Genomic DNA, 20,878 nt, shown 5'->3' with positions numbered 1-20,878 from the left:
GTACTCTGCTCGTGGCTTCGTCACAATTTATCTGTTTCACAAACCCGTCAAGATTAGAATGAACTTTCTCGAGGACACCGTTAAAGCATCCGATGACAAGAGTCACCATTTTGACTGATTAACTCCAAGCAACGTTAAGGCCGGCACAGCAATGTCCTCTGTACCTTTCTGTACGGAGCATAACCTGGCATAAACCTGGAGGAACCTGGGCATAAACTTAACCCTTGATCTCACCTGGTCATCCTATGTAACAAACGGGATCAATAAAGCTAACAGCTTGCTTCGCTGGTTCAGACGTAACTTGCTACCGTCCTCGCCCTTTATAAAATGAGTGTATCTCAAAACAGCCCATTCTGATTTGAACCTTTCTCGTTTGAACCCATTCGCAAAACGTCCTTCGCGTTTTAACCTTTCGCGATTCAACCCTTTCTCATTTACACCCGTCTCATTTGAACCCATTCTCACTTGAACCCTTCTCGTTTGAACCCATTCTCAAAACGCCCTTCGCGTTTTAATCTTTCGCGTTTCGACCCTTTCTCATTTGACCCCGTTCTCATTTGAACACCGTATTTCAAACCAATCGCCTAACTCTCTTTGCGCTTTAACCTTTTCTTATTTATGAACTTCTTGGTTAAACCCTCTCTCATTTAAACCCTTATTGTTTAATTAAACTCCATCTCAAAACACGTACGCCCGCCGGCAATATGAAGGTGAATACCTTACCTGGTTTCCTTCCTGTTTTACGGCTTCCTAAATCTATATTAACTCTCAACGTCTGAAATGGTACGTGGCTTGAGGGACTAAACTTTGCGTGCTAGCCCTCTTCTGGAACATAGCTTGCTCCAAAACTTGCAGGAGCGTCACAAAAAAAGAAAGAAAAGGGCTGTTCTCCTTCATATCGCTCACGGGTGTACTTGGCGTTTGAACCTGTATCGTTTAAACATATAGTTCGACAATATGCGTGTCTTCCTTTTTGCTGTTCTCTTGGAATTCAATCAATCTCTCTCTTTCTGTGTTATTGAAATATTAAAAATAATGGAGATGTTGGCACTGTTAATAACCGTGCCGGCTACTCCATGACAATCGTTATTTGATAAAAAAATAACCAGATCTAAAACGAAACAAGCACACAAACAAACAAAAATCCCGCCAGAGTCGCCATTGTATATAATATTACAATTCGAACATGTTCGTCGATCCATTTTCGTGGTCTACCTGTGCCAGTGTGCACCAAAAAGATTGGGTTGTTTATATGTTTATACAGCCTAGAACTTGGTCTGCCTCAACGGGCGACGAGTCTCCCAGCTGTAGATGAGAAATTTAGCCAGTGCAGTACAACCGCTAGCCTGGGGTCTTTAACGTGCACCACGCAGTACACGACCGCACGCCGGTACGATGCTCATCCAGATCGAAACGGGCAGGGGCGGGGATTGAACCCAAGATCCTGGGCTCTGCAACGCGAGCTTTCGCTCCACGTTCTCCGAGCTGGTGTGCGCTAGCGTAGTGACTAGTGTGCGCGAAACCACTCGGCCACCGATTTTTTTTTTTTGAAACAGCAAGTTTATTGAGCTTTTGGAAGCTTATTTCGAACAAAAGCAGACAGCCGACACGCCGGCTGTTTTTCCGTTAGACTATGGGCAGCCTGAACGTTATATACGCTAACACGTCACATACACCATGTTTGGAGACGTCTTTCGATTGAGTCCCACTGCTCCTTGTCCTTTGGAAATCTTTTTGCCGCAACACTGAAAGTCCCTTTAACGTGGCCGCAAAATACCACCATGTTCGCCCCCCCAGTGTGCACCGATGCGAACACTTAATGTCATGTTCCACACAAAAGCTACCTGGCGATCGCTTACCGCCCGCACCGGCAGCATCACAACGCAGCAGCCGCGGCGGGTCTCTCGCCCTGTGCACCTCGTCGCTCACAAAGCACCGCCGCCACCACTCAAAAGCACCACCAGCAGGGACCGGCCAACGATCCTGTGCCCACCCCCGCATGAATCATTTTAACCCCTTTGCATAGGATCCATTGCATTCGAAATATGTTCACAAAAATATTTTGTTTTCCATACCATCACGTTACAAGCAAGCGATTCGCAAAGCATTATTCCAGTCAAACCGTACGGCTAATCGTTAGGCCGCTGAATGGCTCTTCTCATAACGGATAGTACAACATATTTTTTTTTGCCGCAGAATCAGTCATCGCACGTCACCGCGATCCCATGCTCTGTAAAGCTTCATTATGGCGCTTTGTTCCCGCAAGCATTATCAACGCAGGAAATGATCTACAATAGACCCCTTTAAAAAAATCTGGCAACAGCGAAAATCCACTGAACGAGACCAAAAACATCGGGCAGCCGATGCCATGGTGAAGGACTCCGTTGCGGCCGGTACAGTTTTTTTTTACATTGGGGTGTTCTCGCATTTCCTCGATCCCTTCGCCTCTGTATGGATGCAGGTAGCCCTTTCCCTATCAGGGGTTCGAAAAACGACTTTCCCAACTCTACAAGAGCCGATCGGAATCAGAGCGCTCCTTTCGACAGAAGCTACAACTTCCTCATTTTGGGGCGATCCATATTTTGTAGTTCTCCGTGTTTTTTTAGAAAACTTGAAATCTCCAGATACAAAATGAAGTGTTACTAAAATGCAAGTACCACTCTAGCTGAGCTGGACGATTAGAACGGGATTACGCGACTTCTAAGTTTTGATGACTTGCATCATTTTAAGCGCCAGAAATCCGCCCTCCCCCCTTCTCCCAAATTTCTACACTGCATATTTTGTCTTCGTGTTCGAATACGTAGACCCACAAAGAGGGGGGGGGGGGGGGGGGGGAGCCATCATTAGTATATAGCCATCACGTGTTTTATGTACGACAACTTCGTGTGCAATAAATAACACAAGATGAAGTAAAACATCTCTGCAGGGTGTTTGAAAACTGAGTTTCGACTCTAAAATCGCTTGCCAAAATAAGCGACTCGACGTATCAAATGGAAACTTACCTCGAATACGTATTTTACTGGTCGGATTTACGCATTAAAATTTTAAGCGTCAATTTCAAATACAAAAAAGAAGTAAATGGGTCAGGTTTTTTTTAAACATTTTTATCCTACTTGAAGTAAAGACTTGTCATTTTAATGTGTCAATGGGACGAGTAAAGAACGTATTTGAGGTAGGTAGTGTAAATGGGACTAGTAAAATACGTATTCGAGGTAAGTTTCTTTTTTCGCTTGACGCATTTCGCACACTTGTACTGGCTCACCCCATCTTGCACGAGTAGGTCGTAGTCATCATTGACGATATTCACGCACTTGCAGTGAAAACGAGTTAAACACGCACAGCAGGTAGTGTAAATGGTAAACAGTAGGTAGTGTAAATGGGACTAGTAAAATACGTATTCGAGGTAAGTTTCTTTTTTCGCTTGACGCATTTCGCACACTTGTACTGGCTCACCCCATCTTGCACGAGTAGGTCGTAGTCATCATTGACGATATTCACGCACTTGCAGTGAAAACGAGTTAAACACGCACAGCAGGTAGTGTAAATGGTAAACAGTAGGTAGTGTAAATGGGACTAGTAAAATACGTATTCGAGGTAAGTTTCTTTTTTCGCTTGACGCATTTCGCACACTTGTACTGGCTCACCCCATCTTGCACGAGTAGGTCGTAGTCATCATTGACGATATTCACGCACTTGCAGTGAAAACGAGTTAAACACGCACAGCAGGTAGTGTAAATGGTAAACAGTAGGTAGTGTAAATGGGACTAGTAAAATACGTATTCGAGGTAAGTTTCTTTTTTCGCTTGACGCATTTCGCACACTTGTACTGGCTCACCCCATCTTGCACGAGTAGGTCGTAGTCATCATTGACGATATTCACGCACTTGCAGTGAAAACGAGTTAAACACGCACAGCAAACAATCTGTTGCTGCTTGTGGTGAAATCCCGCGGAGCAGCTGCCACACAGAAGGACACGTGTGGCAGCTGCTCCGCGGGATTTCACCACAAGCAGCAACAGATTGTTTGCTGTGCGTGTTTAACTCGTTTTCACTGCAAGTGCGTGAATATCGTCAATGATGACTACGACCTACTCGTGCAAGATGGGGTGAGCCAGTACAAGTGTGCGAAATGCGTCAAGCGAAAAAACGACGACGACGACCAAGTTCCCACGCCTAGAATTTCAACCACGGAATATACAATGGACGCGGAAACCGACACCGATGACATTCTCTGTGCTGCAGCAGGTTCATCGACATCAAAGAAAGACATGCAAGCGGTACTGGAAGAGCTCGTTGACCAGTTCGCACGACTAAAAGCGGAAAACGCCTCGCTACGTCAAGAGGTTCGTCGTCTCAACGACACCGTCTCTTTGTTCGTGAGTCAACGCTCCAGGAATATTTCAGACACAACTGACCGCTCTCGTCCGTCGTCCTACGCATCTGCCACTGTAGAGTTTCCCGCCTTGAGTTCCCGACAGCAGAGCCCACCGAGACCTCGAAAAGCGCTGCCAGCTGACACTTCAGCGAATGCCATCGGACCAACTGGGCTCCTTCCACCTGCAGCGTCTACAGCCCAACGAGACTCCGTTCCACGAAGCACCGTGGATGGTGACGGCTTCACCCTTGTCACCCGCCGTAAGCCCGTAAAGCCCTCTGTCGGAACTTCGAAAGCGTCAAAGATAGCCGTGATTCAACGTGCCCCACAAGAAAGAGCCCTGTTTGTGTCAAGACTGTCCCCGGAAACAAGTACGAAGGACGTTGAGGATTTGGTCGCTGCTGTTTTGCAAGGTAAAACTTTCGTATGCACGAAATTGAAAACCAAACTTCCTTACTACGCGTCTTTCCACATTCTCGTTGACAAAGAAGTATTTGAAGCGATAAACAGCGTGTCTGTCTGGCCAGAAGGCTGCATCTTCAGGCAATTTTTTGGACCACTTCCTGTGTCGCGCCACTTCGATAGTGCAGAAAGCAACGTTGAGGCTGGTGCGACTGCAGCGTAATTCACGGTTTTCTTTGCACTTGTTTGTCCGTTGTTTTTTTTTTTTTTTTTTTTCCTTTTAACCTCTAGCTTCATGGCCGAATACCATGAACTTCTATTGCCTGTTAAACTAAAGCGATATGCAGGAACCAAAGACTCGACCACGATCTTACATTTAAATATACGCTCTTTGAAATGTAAAAGTGACAATTTTATTACTCTTTTAGATCAACTCTGTGTTTCGTTTGAAGCGGTGATGCTTTCCGAAACATGGTACGCAACAGATGACGATGTTTTTATCGTGCCGGGTTACAATCACTTCTTTTTGAATCGAAGCGGAAAACGAGGGGGAGGTGTTTGTATCTATGTTAGACAGGATATTAGATGCGAAATACTCGATGCCTTTACCGAAATTACAGACGACTATGAAATCGTAACTGTGAAGCACGGACGTCAGCTGCTTTCTGTTATGTATCGACCGCCAGCTGGTAGCTTTAATAACTTTTTGTCTTTTCTTGAGAGGTATCTTGATTTCATATCCTTGAATAACTAATCACTTGTTCTGGGCGGTGACTTAAATGTAAATAGTTCGGAAAACTCTTCTCTTTCTTCACGACTGAGTAGTACACTCAGTAGTAGTGGTTTTTGCAATGTGATTGTGTCCCCCACCAGAATTACTCATTCTACGGCAAGTTGTATCGACGTTTTTATTACCAATATAAATACTATAGTTCGCAGTGCAGGTACTATTAGTAGTGATATAAGCGATCATTTACCAATATTTTTTTGTTTTCAAACCCGTGATTTATCACGGAGCGTCGGTAGACTCGTAACTTTCCAAGCGATAACCGACTGCCAACTGCGGTCCTTTCGAAGCACAGTCATGCAAACAGACTGGACTTCTGTCTTTTCAAAGCAATGCGTGAACGAAGCATATGATGATTTCATAAATATTTTTAAGACGCTATACATCGCATCGTTTCCATATAAGACGGTTACTGCTAAAAAACGAATAAGAAAACCATGGGTCACGCCACCTATTCTAACAATGATAAGAAAAAAGAATCGCTTATATCAGGAGTACCTCTGTTCAAAGGATGACGGTGACCATGCAGTTTTTAAGAGGTATCGCAATCAACTGACATCTGCACTTAAAAAATCAAAAACAGAATATCACAAACGTCTTTTTCATGACGCCCACAAGAAGCGTCCTGCGATTGTTTGGCAGTCGATAAATGAAGTGCTTAAACGCAGCAAGCAGAAGAATTCAATAGATGAACTTTCACTTTCTGGTGAGAGCGTGTCAGGAGTACAACTATCTGAGCTCTTTAACAGACATTTTACTAACTTGCCTTCTAGCGCGCACAATGAGCATGCTTCCTCGTTTATCTCGCACCGTGTAACAGACACAATTTTCCTACAACCTACAGACGAATTGGAAGTGATCCGTGTATTTATGGGATTGAATAACAGTAAAAGCCATGACATAGACGATATACAAATAAAGCCCGTTAAATTCGTAATCGATGTGGTGGCCCCACTCTTGGTATATATATTCAACTTAGCATTGTCGAGTGGTCAATTTCCGAATAACATGAAACTCGCAAAAGTTTCAGTTTTGCATAAAGGTGGAGACAAAAATTTCGTTACAAATTATAGACCCATCTCTGTTCTTCCAATATTTTCTAAAGGGCTGGAAAAAATTATATTATATCGTTTAGACAATTTTTTTACGAAGACCTCAGTGCTAACTGACTCCCAGTTCGGATTTCGCAAGGGAAAATCCACGGAAAGCGCTCTGATATCACAGAAAGAAATAATATTACACAATATAGAATGCAAACTGCTGACACTGGGAATATTTATTGACCTTAGCAAAGCGTTTGACTGTCTTAACCATTCGACGCTCCTTGATAAACTTTCATGTTATGGCATACGTGGCACGCCTTTGATACTTATTCATTCATATTTAGAACACCGTAAGCAATGTGTCTCCGTGAGTGATCATGTTTCCTCTTTGCAAATCTTGAAGTTTGGTGTGCCCCAAGGCAGCATACTCGGCCCTCTGCTGTTCAATGTATATATAAATGATCTAGTCAATATTTGCCATCAAGCACGTTTTGTAATGTATGCAGACGACACGAGTATATTTCTGTCTGCATCGAATATGGACGAACTTATACCCATGGGAAACTTAGTTTTGGAAAAGTTTCTTTCGTGGTCAAAAATAAATGGTCTTAAAATAAACACTGTAAAGTCCAAAGCAATTTTGTTTAGACCTGTAAATAAGCACGTTATTAGTAATTATACTCTAGAGATTGGAACTGACCAGATTGAAATAGTTAAACAGCACAAAACGCTAGGTGTCATTTTTTCAGAACATATGCAATGGGATAATCACATCGAATACTTAGTTACGAAACTGTCAAAAGTTGTTGGAATAATATGCCACTGTCGCTCCTTGTTGCCTGTAAATATTAAAATGCAAATTTATCATGCTCTGTTTAGCTCACAAATTAACTATTGTCATTTGGTTTGGGGCACAACAACCAAATCTAATATTAACAAACTCACGATCCTACAAAAGAAAATGCTGCGTTTTATTGCAAACGTGCCTTACGACACTCATACTGAGCCATTATTTCTTAAATTCAACATCATGAGGATTGCCAGTGTATACGAGTACCGTTTGCTATGTTCTTATTTATTTTCGACCGCTGAGTTTGCTTCTTTTTTGTCTAATGTATCCCATCTGACAAAACGTGAATCCTTCATCCTTGTCAGACGCAGAGAGTTCTGGAACGTGCCTCATTTTCGTACAAATTATGCACTCCAATCTATTGCGCATAACCTGCCTTCATTACTTAACAAGTTCCTTATAGACCACAATGATATTCACTGTTTAACAAAAAAAGATGTACGTGTTTGTTTTGTTTAGTCAAAGTGTATTCTGTAGTACTTGTTTTTTTTATAATGCCCTGTAAGTGCAGGGGCACCAGGCCCAGTCAAGCTACCTCATGGAAGCTTTTTGTCTGGTGCCCTCAGCACAATATTGCTGAAAATAAATATTACTTACTTACTTACTTACTTACTATATGTTGAGCCGCTTATTTTTGAGTGTCTCAAAATGAGGTTACAAGTTATAACTAATGGCCCGTAAAAAATCAGCAACTAAACGGATCCAGTTACTACTTGCCTCGATTGCGTATTTTACCTGTCCCATTTATACAATAAAAAGTCAAGTCTCTACTTCAAGTACGAAAAAAAAACTTTTTCGGACATTTTTAATGCGCAAATTCGATAATTAAAAATACTCATTCGATGTAAGTTTCTAGTTGATACGTCGAGTCCCTGAGTTTTGCAGGCAATTTTAGAGTGGAAACTTTATTTTGAAACAGCCTGTAGTCGTACAGCAGCAGGTTTGTAGTGAAGCAGAAGCTGCAAGCGTGTGCTTGTTGCTTTGCATAAAGCATGCGCTGCACCGGTGTACACGCGCTACAGGCAAGGCCTTGATGCTCATTTGCGTTTGAGAATGACTGCGTTGCGTCGAAAAACGAAAGCCGAGTCACCGGCACATCTCTGCTTCGTATGAAGCGTGGAATCCAATTCGAGGAGTACCTTGGCACGTGACATAAGGAGCAGGGATGTCCTGGTTTTTTGCAGCCGTAACGCAGTCAAACGCACTCAGACGCTCTCAAACGCGACTGTAAACGCTTTCAGGGGGGATCGGTGGCCGAGTGGGCTAGCGCACACCAGCTCGGAGCACGTGGAGCGAAAGCTCGCGCTGCAGAACCCAGTGATCCTGGGTTCAATCCCCACCCCTGCCGGTTTCGATCTGGATGAGCATCGTAACGGCGAGCGGTCGTGTATCACTACTGCGTGGTGCACGTTAAAGACACCAGGCTAGCTGTTGTACTGCACTGGCTAAATTGCTCATCTACAGCTGGGAGACTCGTCACCCGTTGAGGCAGACCAAGTTCTAGGTTGTATAAACATACACACAACCCAATTTTTTTAGACGATTTCAGCGCGAGCCAGATTGAGCCACCATAGCCGATCTTGTCTTGTCTTATCGAGATGCCGAGCCACTCAAGCAGGCGCTGACGAGTCTCCACAAGGGCCTGTGTTGGGGAGAAGGACACAGTAACACTTAAAATGGCAGTAACCTGTCCTGCTGTGGTAATGATGAAGTGGAGCGAACGGAATAACAGGAAAAAAAAAACTGAAGGTCGGTTATGGCGGCGCCCTTGCACAGCTGCCTGACAGCGTCTATACGTAGTGACACTAAAACGTGTGGTCGTAAGGTTTCGTGCGTGCCTAACACATAATTTACACGTGCAAGTTGAAAGCACCACAAGCTCGCGCATACGTAATACTACGCTCTCGCGAAACTGTCATGTCCACAAGCGGGACCACGAGCAACGTTACATCTGTATTTGACGCTTTGACTTCTCCAAATAAGCTAAAATTCGAAAGATCTACACCCCAGCGCGACAAAGTGAGACTAAAACACAGGACACAAACGTCCAAGGAGCGTTGGGTGGGAACGGCTCGTGTTCCGTTCTTGCACTTGAGCGGGCAAAGGGGAAACGAATATCCCCACCCGACCGACGCCCGTCAACCGATAACGAGTAAATTTACGAATACGTACCTACTCTGCTTACAGAAGGGTACGCAGCGGTATGTTGACATCGTGGGCCGTGGAACTGACGCAATCAAACTAGCGTCTACGGCCTATGCTGCGTATACGACGACGCCCAACTACCCTGCTGCCATAGGGTTCATCCTGCAGCATGGCGGTGGCGCCATGCTGCAGGATCTTCCTTTCTGACTTTCTAAGCGAGCTGGTTGCCGTTGCGCACGACAGATGGAGCTTTTTTCTCTGAGAGGCCTATACCGTAAACTTTATGTAAATAGATTAAACTATCTAAGATGACCGCAGCAACAAAACATGGACCATTCAAAGGCCAGAGAATGCCTTCGCCCTTCTTAGAAAGTCAGAAAGGGAGATCCGGCCATCAACAAACTGGCCCTGCGGCGTTTTTTTTTTCTAGAAATGTGTGGGTGCGATGGTGCGTGGCACAGGTTGCGTTTACAACCTCTGTCGGAGTGGTCATACAGATCTACGATCATTGTATATTTGCTTGCCTATGTGTCGTCCATCTAGACGCGTATGGGCATCCATTCTAGATGTCATTCTCCAAGAAGCATTCCAAGGCGTAATAAATTTAAGCTTCAGGTGCCTGGGCTTTATAATGTCATTGGTTTCTTTATTTTGGTTTCCAGTTAGTGTATGCTGGAATTATTGTTTTTCGCTAGCCTGATCATGTACACGGTCAAAATGAGGAAAGCAGTTTTGAGAATGGTCAAAACCAGAAAGTAATGCTTTTAGCAATTTTGAAATGAAAAATGTTTAAAATAAGAAGAAGTCTTCCTGAAAATTGTCGAAACCAGAAAGTATGTTTTGAAAATTTTTGTAAGGAAAAGGGTTAAAATGAGAAAAGCCGTTTTGAAAATGGTCAAAATACGAAAGTTTGTTTTGCTAATGGTTTAAGTGAGAAAGGGAGAAAAGCGAAAGTTGTTTTGTGCTGGGTTGAAATGAGACGGTAAAGACGAGAATGTAGGAATACGAAAGTGTTCGAATGAGAACCACCCTGTAAAATAGCTAGCATGTCAGATTCTAGCACGATAAACTTAGAGTGTATGGAAAACACTACAATAGAGTCAAAATCGGGAGGCAAGGTTAATTAACTCCGACTACTCGTATCATACAAGGGCTACTGAACTAAATTTTCAAGCTAATCAACAAAACCTTAATTAGAACACCAAGTATCCAAACTCTTTCTTTTACACAAATTTTATCTCGCATTATTTGAAAACTCTGTTATCATAATCACAGCGTTCAATGTCATTCAATCAATCACCAGGGAACCGTTTATCTGCCTTGTATTCCAGCGGCTTAGAGTGGAGAACCTGAAGTTCGAAAGTGCCCTTTTTACCTCCCCCCCCCCCCCCCGGGTTGCAGTCATGTTGTACGCAAATATAACCAATCATCACGTGACCTCACAAAACCTATGACGTCACCGGTAAGATGTCAGCACCCAGAGCTTGTTGAGTACATTTGGTTCAATGAGCGGTACAGTCGTGATGTGCAGCGGCTTCTATTTTGGAGTTCTTTGTGCTCTCTAACGCGTTTATAACGTGAAAATCCAAAGCAATTCGACTTTATACGCTTCTTACGCTAAGTCGTTCTGGATATTAGCAGCTAAGAGACAGCATCACTCGTATGGATGTAGCCGTGCTCGGATTCCCGGATATTTTCGAGGATCGATAGGACGTTTAGCAAAACATTTTGGTATTCTGTTAGCATTGTTTTAATGTTGGAATGTCTGAGGATCGAAGTAAAGGGTTTATGCGTCGCGTGTAGACCTTAGGGGAAATTGTTTCAGCCTTAGTTCACCGCGTAATCACGGCAACTTCTAGCGTGGAAGATATTGATGCCTTTAACAATTGGTACTAATCAACGATTTTACGAATCGCCAGTTCTCAATATTTTTCTATGAACATGCTTTCACTACAGTAGCTTTAACTCTATAGCAGTATTTTGTACGTGAAAGGCTGGCTTTTGCACAAGTGACATGCACGCGCCACCTTACAAAGGACCTGAACAAATCATCCAGAAAATAGTGATTGATAGCGTTCATAGAACCTTTTATTGATCCCCTTGGCACTCGTTTGACAGCGGCATCTGGAATCTTTAATAAAATACAGACCCGCGCCTTAGAGCAACAGAGATAGCACTTATCAAAAACTCGTCAAATTGAATACAACCTGGAAATATAAAATAAACTACACATCTTTCACTTTTGTAGGATTTTTTGTAGCCATAATTTCTTTCATCGAGAATTCATAGACCAATCGCTCGATTCTTTACTTTTTCTGATTACCCGCAGGAAATAACTTGTACTTGTGATCGTGCCTTGCCCGAAGAAGCAGTCTTATAGGAAATAGTTCACTTTCGGATTCTTCAAAATACTTTCTTTTTCATTAATTGTGTTCCGCCTATACTTCATTTCACCATAACTTGGCAAAAAGCAAACGCCACAGCCCCCTTGAGCCGATCGGAGAGACGGAGTGAAGGTAGGGGGCAACTCTCCACAAGTGAGCTTTCCAATGACATGTTGCCACGTGCCTCTCTGACGTGCATATTGGCCCAATCAGACTGTAGCCTTTACCGTTTGCCAAATTATGGCGCAAAACTTGAGAGTATAAAACAGAGAGGACGAGGACGGGAACAGGACATCTTACATGATGTCCTGCTCCCGTCCTCGTCCTTTCTGTTCAATACTTTCAAGTTTTGTATCTATTAACCAACACACTCGTTTTCAATTGTACATTATGGTGAAACGGAGTACAGCAGCTGCTGCTCCAGAGATAGCCGTAATGACATTACTGTAATAAAATTACAGTTATTAAATTACTTTTTGTTGGGATGAGTAATGTGATTAATTACTTCCCTAGGCTGGTAATTTAGTAATGTAATGAATTATTGAGCAGAACGTAAGGGTGCAAGTGAGCTGGTGTACATCAAACATTTTCGTGGAAAACCCAAGACTGAGGTATTGACAGACGACGACAAGGAAGAGAAGCAGAACGTCTCAAACACAGGTAAACCTTTATTGAGGACAGGACCCCTTATATAGGGTTGAGAAAAGGCAGAAGGAAGAGAAACTTTCTTCACATCACCTCTCTCAACAAACGATGCGACATCGGACCTCTAACAATGAGGTCAAACCAACTGACGGCACCAAAAATGACACAACATAAAAAAAAGGAAATGCTGGGCATTTGCAGATTGCACTGGACCTTTCACTAAGAAAGTCAGCCATAAAACTACAGAAAGAAAGCCAAAAAAAAAATATTAAAAAAATATAAGTTAAAAATACTACTAGAGATTTAGAAAGCGCTTCCATTCCGCTTCTAAATACAAAGAGGGCTTGTTCACTGCATTCCCATGCTTCGTTATCGCGATTGTGGTCGCGAAACGACCACAAGCGCCAGCTGAAAGTCAATTGCGATAACGAAGCATGGGAATGCAGTGAACAAGCCCTCTTTGTATTTAGAAGCGGAATGAAACCGCTTTCTAATTCTCTAGTAGTATTGTTAACCTAAAAGAGTTTTTTTTTTTAATGTTGTTGCTTTCTTTGTGTAGTATTATAGCTGACTCTCTCAGTGAAGGGTCCAGTGCAATCTGTAAAGGCCCTGCGTTTTTTATTTAATGATTTGTCATTTTTGGTGCCGTCAGTTGGTTTGACCCCATTGTTAGAGGTCCGGTGTCGTATCTTCTGTTGAGAGAGGTGATGTGAAGAAGGTTTCAGTAGATGTTAGGTAGGTTGTTTTCCCCGACCTCGATGAACCACCTTCAAGTTGCCGTCGAGGACCGGGGGATCATGGATGAAGCTGGTTGCTGGAGGGCTGGATGCGTCGGTGGTGATCCAGAAGGCGACCAACAACTCGTAGAGTTAACGAGGACGACAAAACTTTGCTTCGATAAAAAAAAATAAAACAATCACATAAAATACAACTGCGAACTGTAATAAACTGCCGCGCACGGCTTACAGACTGCACAGACGGCTCGGCGTCGGATGGTCCTACCGCGCACGGTAAGGACGGCGACTACCTTGTAGACGCTTAGACCAAGACGCTGTCGCGCACGACAGGTAACGCGGCGCACGGCGGGAGTTGAACGTAAGTGGGGTCGCTCACGAGCACGTTCCAAAACTCAAAGATTTTTCTGTCCAGCTAGGGTCTTAAGCAGCTTGCTCAAACCCGTTTAGGCCAATCAGGGTTCGATCCTGGGCCCATTGGCTAGAGCAGTGGTCTCAAACTCATTTGAGCGTGGGGGCCAGATAGCCGACGCTGGGAAGCCCGGGGGCCAACGTTAGACCGGGGGGGGGGGGGGGGTTCAAACGATTTAAAATTGACCAGACCTCGTGCTCTATGCATTTTGTAAACTCAGTTTTGTCAGTAACATTTTCAGATGTGATTTCTTTATATGTCTACTTTGGGCCGTGACCTGATGGGATAAAAATAATTTAAATGACGCTGCCCCACCAACGTGCTAGCATTTTTAATAAACAAAAGAGCAAGTACACTGTCGTTCTGTTGCTCAATTCAATCAGGAATTAACCAAGCTGAACATTTATCTAAAAACCAACAAGTTATTTGGCAGTTCTTGCTTTCCAGACGATTTCTATTACAACACCTACACTTGTCTTTTAGTGGCGATATTTTCTTCTTTCTTTTTTTAAAGCAAGATTCCCGAGCTTGTAGCTTTATCTTTGGCAGTTGCTTCTGCTGATCGATAGTTCGCAGAGCCGATATGCATTTTTCAACAAAGAGCTCGTGTTTACAGCCGAGTACTGAAATGGTCGTACATTACAAAAAGCTGGCCCCATAAGATAAAGCTAAAGAAAGGTTAAATGAACACAGATAAGTAGAAACTATGTGAATACATTGAAAGAGCAGAGCGACATTTCGAGAGGAAATGAATCGGCAGGGTGAGAGCGCGTGCCATTTCTAGCGCTCAATACATGGGACCGGGACGCATAGCCGGTTGACTGCGGGCCACGTCCCAGCGAGTCGCGGGCCGCATGCGGCCCGCGGGCCGCGTGTTTGAGACCCCTGGGCTAGAGGGACCAAACTACGACGCCTACACACAACGCACTTTCGACCAATCTGGTGAAAGGTCATTGCTCCGGGAGTGAACCAAAAGCCAAGCCTTGGTTCTCAGAAGCCGAGGATAAAATACGACTTATGGCTTTCCTATCTGCCACAAGAGATACACATTCGCGAACGGCGAAAACCACCGAGACATGTCGGCGGGGGCACGTCAATGCCACCAGGAAATGCCGTTGAACCAAAGTAAAAAGAAAGGCACGCCAGGCATATACAGAGTATATGGGAAGCGCCTGGTCTACGGGCGTCACGGAAGAGTTCCGAGTCACGACTCCGAGAGCTCTGAAACACTTTGTCTCCCAGCAAACGGCCTGGCGACCGGTGACGTGTTAATGTCTCGGCCGTGGGTTTCCCGGCAAACCTTTACGTCTGGCCCCGCGTCTCAGGGTCAAGGGGTAGACACACGCGGCGCTGAGGCAGCAGCCTCTTGTCGGCAAGTTAAGTGTTTTCACGTGCGTTCGAAAACCGGGGTTCCGCATGAAATGCAACGAAGAGGGCGACATGCCTGCGGTCATTTTCCCGATACCGGGAAAAGCTCATAAACAAGCAGAATTCTAACTTGTAACGGCACGGGACCACACTTGGAAGTAATCCGTTAAGAGTAACGGAATTACTTGTCATTAATTACTTTTCTAGTAATTTTGTAATTAATCCGTTACTTTTTGAAAATGTAATTTGTAATCTAATTTCCTTACTTTTTCAGTAACGTGCTACTGAAATTACTCGTTGCAATTCTTCCGCCCCGTCAATGGAAAAAATAGAGTGGAAGAAGGGCGATGCAACGGCCTTCACGCTTTTAGCATGGTAACACAAGACGGGGGTTCGCTCGCGAAGAGAGTGCTGGCGAGGGAAAGGAATTCACGGAAACCGCGAAAGCCCAGCCAGAGCCCGTTTCTCGACTTGTAAGTAAGGTCAGCCAGGCCGGGAGGATTCGACTGTCTACATGAAGGCAACAAGCTTCGACTTGAAAACGAACGGACTGCTTCGAGCGCACAAAAGAGCAGAAAACTAATGGTCCATGAAACCGTCGCGAGGGGGTCGTGAAGAGTACGAGCGTGGACACTGTGACAGTGGTGCATATGTCCGTTCACCGCCCCCCCCCCCCCCCTCCTTTGCGCCCCACACCCTGCGTGTTGTCCCCCAAAAACCAATCAGCATTTTTTTTTTGTCACATGAGACCGTCCTTTGCTTGTCGATGTTCCGCCTACACACACCCACCCCGCAGAAAAAAAAAATTCTAACGAAACCCTGATTTTGTTTATATTTGACAGCGCTGTGAAAGCTAAGTACTGGCCGGACCAACCAACTTCGTGGCTTCTGTCACTTATCTTCGCACTAGCGGATGCGTAAGGCACACACATAAGGGAAGTGATGGCAGCAGCTCATTGGAACAGGAAAAAATGCGGCATCAACACTACTGTCAGTTCAGACAGTAAGTTTCGACAGCAGGCGATAAGGTGGCCGGGGAGCACAGCCAAAATGGCTTGGGACTTCGAAGCTGAACCCATATTCCTAGAAACGAGAATGTTCTCGTCAGCGGATTGTGCCTACGGGAACTTACTTCGACATTTTAGGGAAAGTGAACACAGCCCGAGTTTTCTGAGAATAAACAGTGGCTGACTTGGACACAGGAGTTAAGGCAGCGTAAGGCGGCAGTAAACACGTGAGATACATTGAAGCCTGCTGTTCACTGACAATTGTGATTTTTTTAATAATTTCTAAAAGAAAAAATCAACTTAGCTGAAAGATTGTGGATTAATATTTCGTGTGAAGTTTCGGTTTTGATTAGTTTGATGATCAAGAAAAAAGATCAAGTGGGTCAAGGCCAGATAACGACCTTCAACAAGCGGGCCTCTGAAATCTGCCGAAACGCAAGTACCGCATGTAGGTCTCACAGCCAGTTGGTTTTAGTGGCTAAACCAGCCCCTATTTAGGCAATATGCAAAAACCATAGGAAAACCACATCCCCAGGAGAGTCGTGTTCTAAAGTTTACCGATGCCATATTTTGAATGGTGTGCGTACCTCCGCCGCCCATGTGCATTCGTCGCATGTTTATGGGATTCAGTTATGTCCCGGGTGAACAGCGCTAGATTCGTTCATATCGAACACCTGTGCCAGTCCTTTACAGCTTTATAGATTCATTCTCCTAAAATTATTGTCCTAAAATAATTGGTAGATATAGTACTGAATCTGTTTTATTATTGATGTGGCCCGAAGTTCCCCCCACAAACACGCAGTAGATATTGCAGTTATTTTGCGTGTTTCTTTGGAGTAATGCAAAAGTAATTGAGTAAAGTAATGAAGTAATTAATCCGTTACTTTTTACGGGGCGTAATTTGTAACGGTAATCCACTACTTTTTAGGCGAAGTAATTGTAATTGTAATTAATTACTTTTTTGGAGTAACGGACATAAGTCTGCACGGGACTCCTTGAAACGCGACACCCAACTCCCAAAGCGCCTCCCCATTCTTGACCGAAGCTAAACAAAAAAGAGCGGAGTATGCCGTCCTGTCGGTCGAAAAAAAGTAATAAATAAAGGCGACCACCTCTACAGTTTCCCTCTCCTTCCTTCTTTTTTCAACCCTATATAAAGGGTCCTCAATAAAGGTTTAGCTGTGTTTGAGACGTTCTCCTTCTCCTCCTGGTCGTCGTCTGTCAATACCTGTCTCGGGTTTTTCACTATAATGAATTACTTTCAGGCACTAATTTTGAGAACTCTACTCATTATACTTTTCTTTTTTCAAATCAAAAGTTTGCTGGCGTTAGAAAAGAGAAAAATTATTTTTGATTGCGAAATATTGTGAAAGAGACATCAGAGCAAATAAACGACGGCCATCTGAGCGCAAAGCCTTTTACGAAGAACTTGACAGACGCACAAAGGTGGCCAGGCAGTAACAATGCCTATATTATGAACAAAGCAAAGTATCGTAATCACGCCGAAATACTGCTTTGTTCATCCCTAAGCTGACAGTGCAGTGGGAGCTATGAGCTTACCCGGACCAGTCAACCACCTTCCTGTGGTCACTGACCCGACCCTTTTCTCTGCGCGTGGGTATGAACGAGAGCGTGGTTACGAGGCGAGAGGCACACGTGCGACTGTTCCCACGAGCACGTAGCTTTAAATGCACTTAGGCTACAAGATGAAGGGCACATCACCAGTCAGGACAACACATTCTAAAACCTGAGAGGATAGGACAAATTGATCCGCAGACTTCTTGCTCTTTCGTCAAGCAAGGTCAAACCGTAAGCTTCGACAATTGTGAACAACAAACGACCGGAATAAATAATTAATCCCAAGTGCTTTATGAAGGCCCCAGAACATTTCGTGCGTATCCTTGGTCTTGTTAAGTAAAGGTGCTTTTTGTAGTCGGAAAAGACGGGAATCGAACAAAGCAGGTGGCGCTCGTGGTATGCCTTACTTCTTTTTTCTTGGGAAGTTTATTCGGAAATAAGCATATGCGAAAATATTGACACCAGTCTATTGGGAAAGTACACATTTTAGGAAGCTGGTGCCATCCTTTTCCTCAGCTGGTGACGCTTCTGCCTAGGAAATATACAGCACCCTTGTGTGACAACGCGTAATAACTTGGGCTCTTCGGGTGTTTGGGAACAAGACCCTTTGAGAAGAATGACGGGGAATGGGTCAGCTAGTGCTCTTGGAAGGATAGGATTAGATTACATCCTTGGTGGAAGGGAAATGTTTAACGTGACGACTTCATGTAAGAACAAGCTCCCACTGACACTGGTTATAACTTCTAAATCAGGAAGACGGAAACATATCACTCTTTAACTAAGAACCTTCACCGTTGAATGTGCAGCGAAACCGGTGAGTCCACTGTCTTTGAGTCTCTTCTAAAGAAGAAGCTATTGATCCTATTCAACACCTATGCCCTGTGCGCCAGCAAAACGACTGAAAGATATGCGTTTTTGTACACATACAGTAAATAAAATGAGCACAAATTACTGATTCAAGGTATTGAGAAGTAATATCAAAGTAATTGCGATGTACTGTCATTACTTTCATTTTGCGGTGATTTGTAATGTAATCTAATTAAATGTTTCCCGTTTTAGTTAAGAAATTAATAGTGCAATTTAAGTACTTTTAGAGTGATTTTGTCATCTCTATATTCATGCTTTGGGCAAGCACCCTGGGCATGTATTCGACAAGAATGTTATGTCAGCAATCACCGTGAACTAGGCTCAGTGATTATTGGACACGAGTGCTGCATCGTCGTTCGTCGTGAACTGCGGTTCATTCACTTACTTTACGCCGAAAAGAAAATGGCGATTTTCAATTATGCCTGATGGAATTTTTGCAAAGGTTTCTTTTTCATATGGGTATGGAATGTCCTGCAATATAAGAAGGCCTATACCCAGAATTATCACGTACTATTAAACTAGATGCTCAGATGCGTGTTCGTTTTTAAAGTTAAAAAGCTAAAGAAATAATTATTTCAGACAAGTGTATTATTTATTTTCAGTCCCCGGGCCTGATTTGTGCTCACTAATGTCAGTGTGCTATTATGTTGTTATTATTATGTGTGCATAGTTTTAAATTTCCCATCTGCAATACCTGCAGTAACCCTAGGAGAGAAGAAATGAATATTAACATTTCCACATTACTGGAGTGTGTCTTGGGATACACCACATGTTCAGAAGGGTGGAAGGAGCGCGGCCCCCATGCAAAATATCTGCCCATACCGACAGCTTGATTTGTCCCACTTATCCCTATTTTGGGGCAAGAGATTTTAGTGTCCTCGAAAGATCCGCAGCATGCAGTGAAAACGATTATTGGTGGTAGCGACTTCAATGGAGTTAAGACAGTGCGAACATGATCAGTATTTTGTTAATATATCGAATATGTTTATTTCTACTTGAATAGATTATTATTAATTCTTATTAAAGGATTCTATAACAAGTTTTCGGTGCATGCGTCACGTGTCGATTGTTTAGCCGAAGTGCCAGTGCTTCCTGTTGTCAGATGACGATCCAGATCCTGGCACGTCGGTGCTTAATTTGGTCGAAGGGTTTACACCCTCCATCTTGTGGTCACACCTCATGTACTGCCAATGACACCCGGTGCGCTAAAACTTCAGGGCTCGCTGAGATGCCCGAGTTGGAAAAAGTAGTTTCCCTGTAATCACCTCACCTTGTACATCGCCAACCTTGCTGAATGGAAAGCGCCGAATGAACAAGGACGAAGAAGGGGACAGAGACGAAGCGTCTCTGTCCCCTTCTTCGTCCTTGTTCATTCGGCGCTTTCCATTCAATGATGTACCAACTAGCCCATTTATCTATATTATTCAACCTTGCTGGTAGTTTTCTGCGCCAACCCTTACAAAAATGGTAAATGAGTTTTCACTGAGTTTCTAAGGTATCCCTATAGGGTCAATTGAAACTGAATATAAACTCAATGTCTAATGAGTTTTATCATAAGAAACTCAATATCTAGTCTGTTTAACATACTCATTAGGAATGCAATTGAGTTTGGTCATTAATAACGTAATATATATTATTTTGAAGTAACTCAGTAGGAATGCAATTGAGTTTAGTCATAAGAGAATCACTGTCGAATCTATTGACTTTTACTCATCAGGAATGAAAATGAGTTTGGTAATTAAAAACTGTCTATATATTATTTTGAATCTAGTCATTAACCTCCTGAGACCCCTTGTACAGCCGGCTCTACGCAGGTAGAGGTAATTGTTTAAAATTCGCGCTCCTTTAATGAGGGCTAACACCGTCTGCACAGCCAACGGCACATTTGAGCTCTCTACTCTATCGAAAAACTGGCGCAAGCTGTCCGCCGTTTCTACAAAAAAAAAAAAAAGAAGAAATAACAGTAAACCGACCCACGGAAGCTTCGTCATGCTCGTGTTCAAAGTAATTTTTTTATCCCTACTTGTACTTTGTTTAATATTCTAATTCGTGTTGTACAGAGTTAAACAAGATGTCTAGCCCACTGTCGACACGGCTTTAAAATCTTTAATCCGATAGAAACCTTTTAAACATATGCTGAGGTTTCAATGTGCAGCTGGCTGTACGCCATGCCTTTCCTCATTAGTGTTGTACGATATTTCGTGAAAACAAGCAAATTACCTTTTCCCCACCCCGCGAAAAAACTGCGTGAGGAAAAAGTCCAACTGTGCTGTCATGTATAT

Source organism: Ixodes scapularis, unplaced genomic scaffold, assembly GCF_016920785.2.
Source record: "Ixodes scapularis isolate PalLabHiFi unplaced genomic scaffold, ASM1692078v2 PGA_scaffold3__209_contigs__length_174095766, whole genome shotgun sequence".
Classification (NCBI taxonomy): Eukaryota; Metazoa; Arthropoda; class Arachnida; order Ixodida; family Ixodidae; genus Ixodes; species Ixodes scapularis.
Note: the sequence above shows the minus strand (reverse complement) of the source record.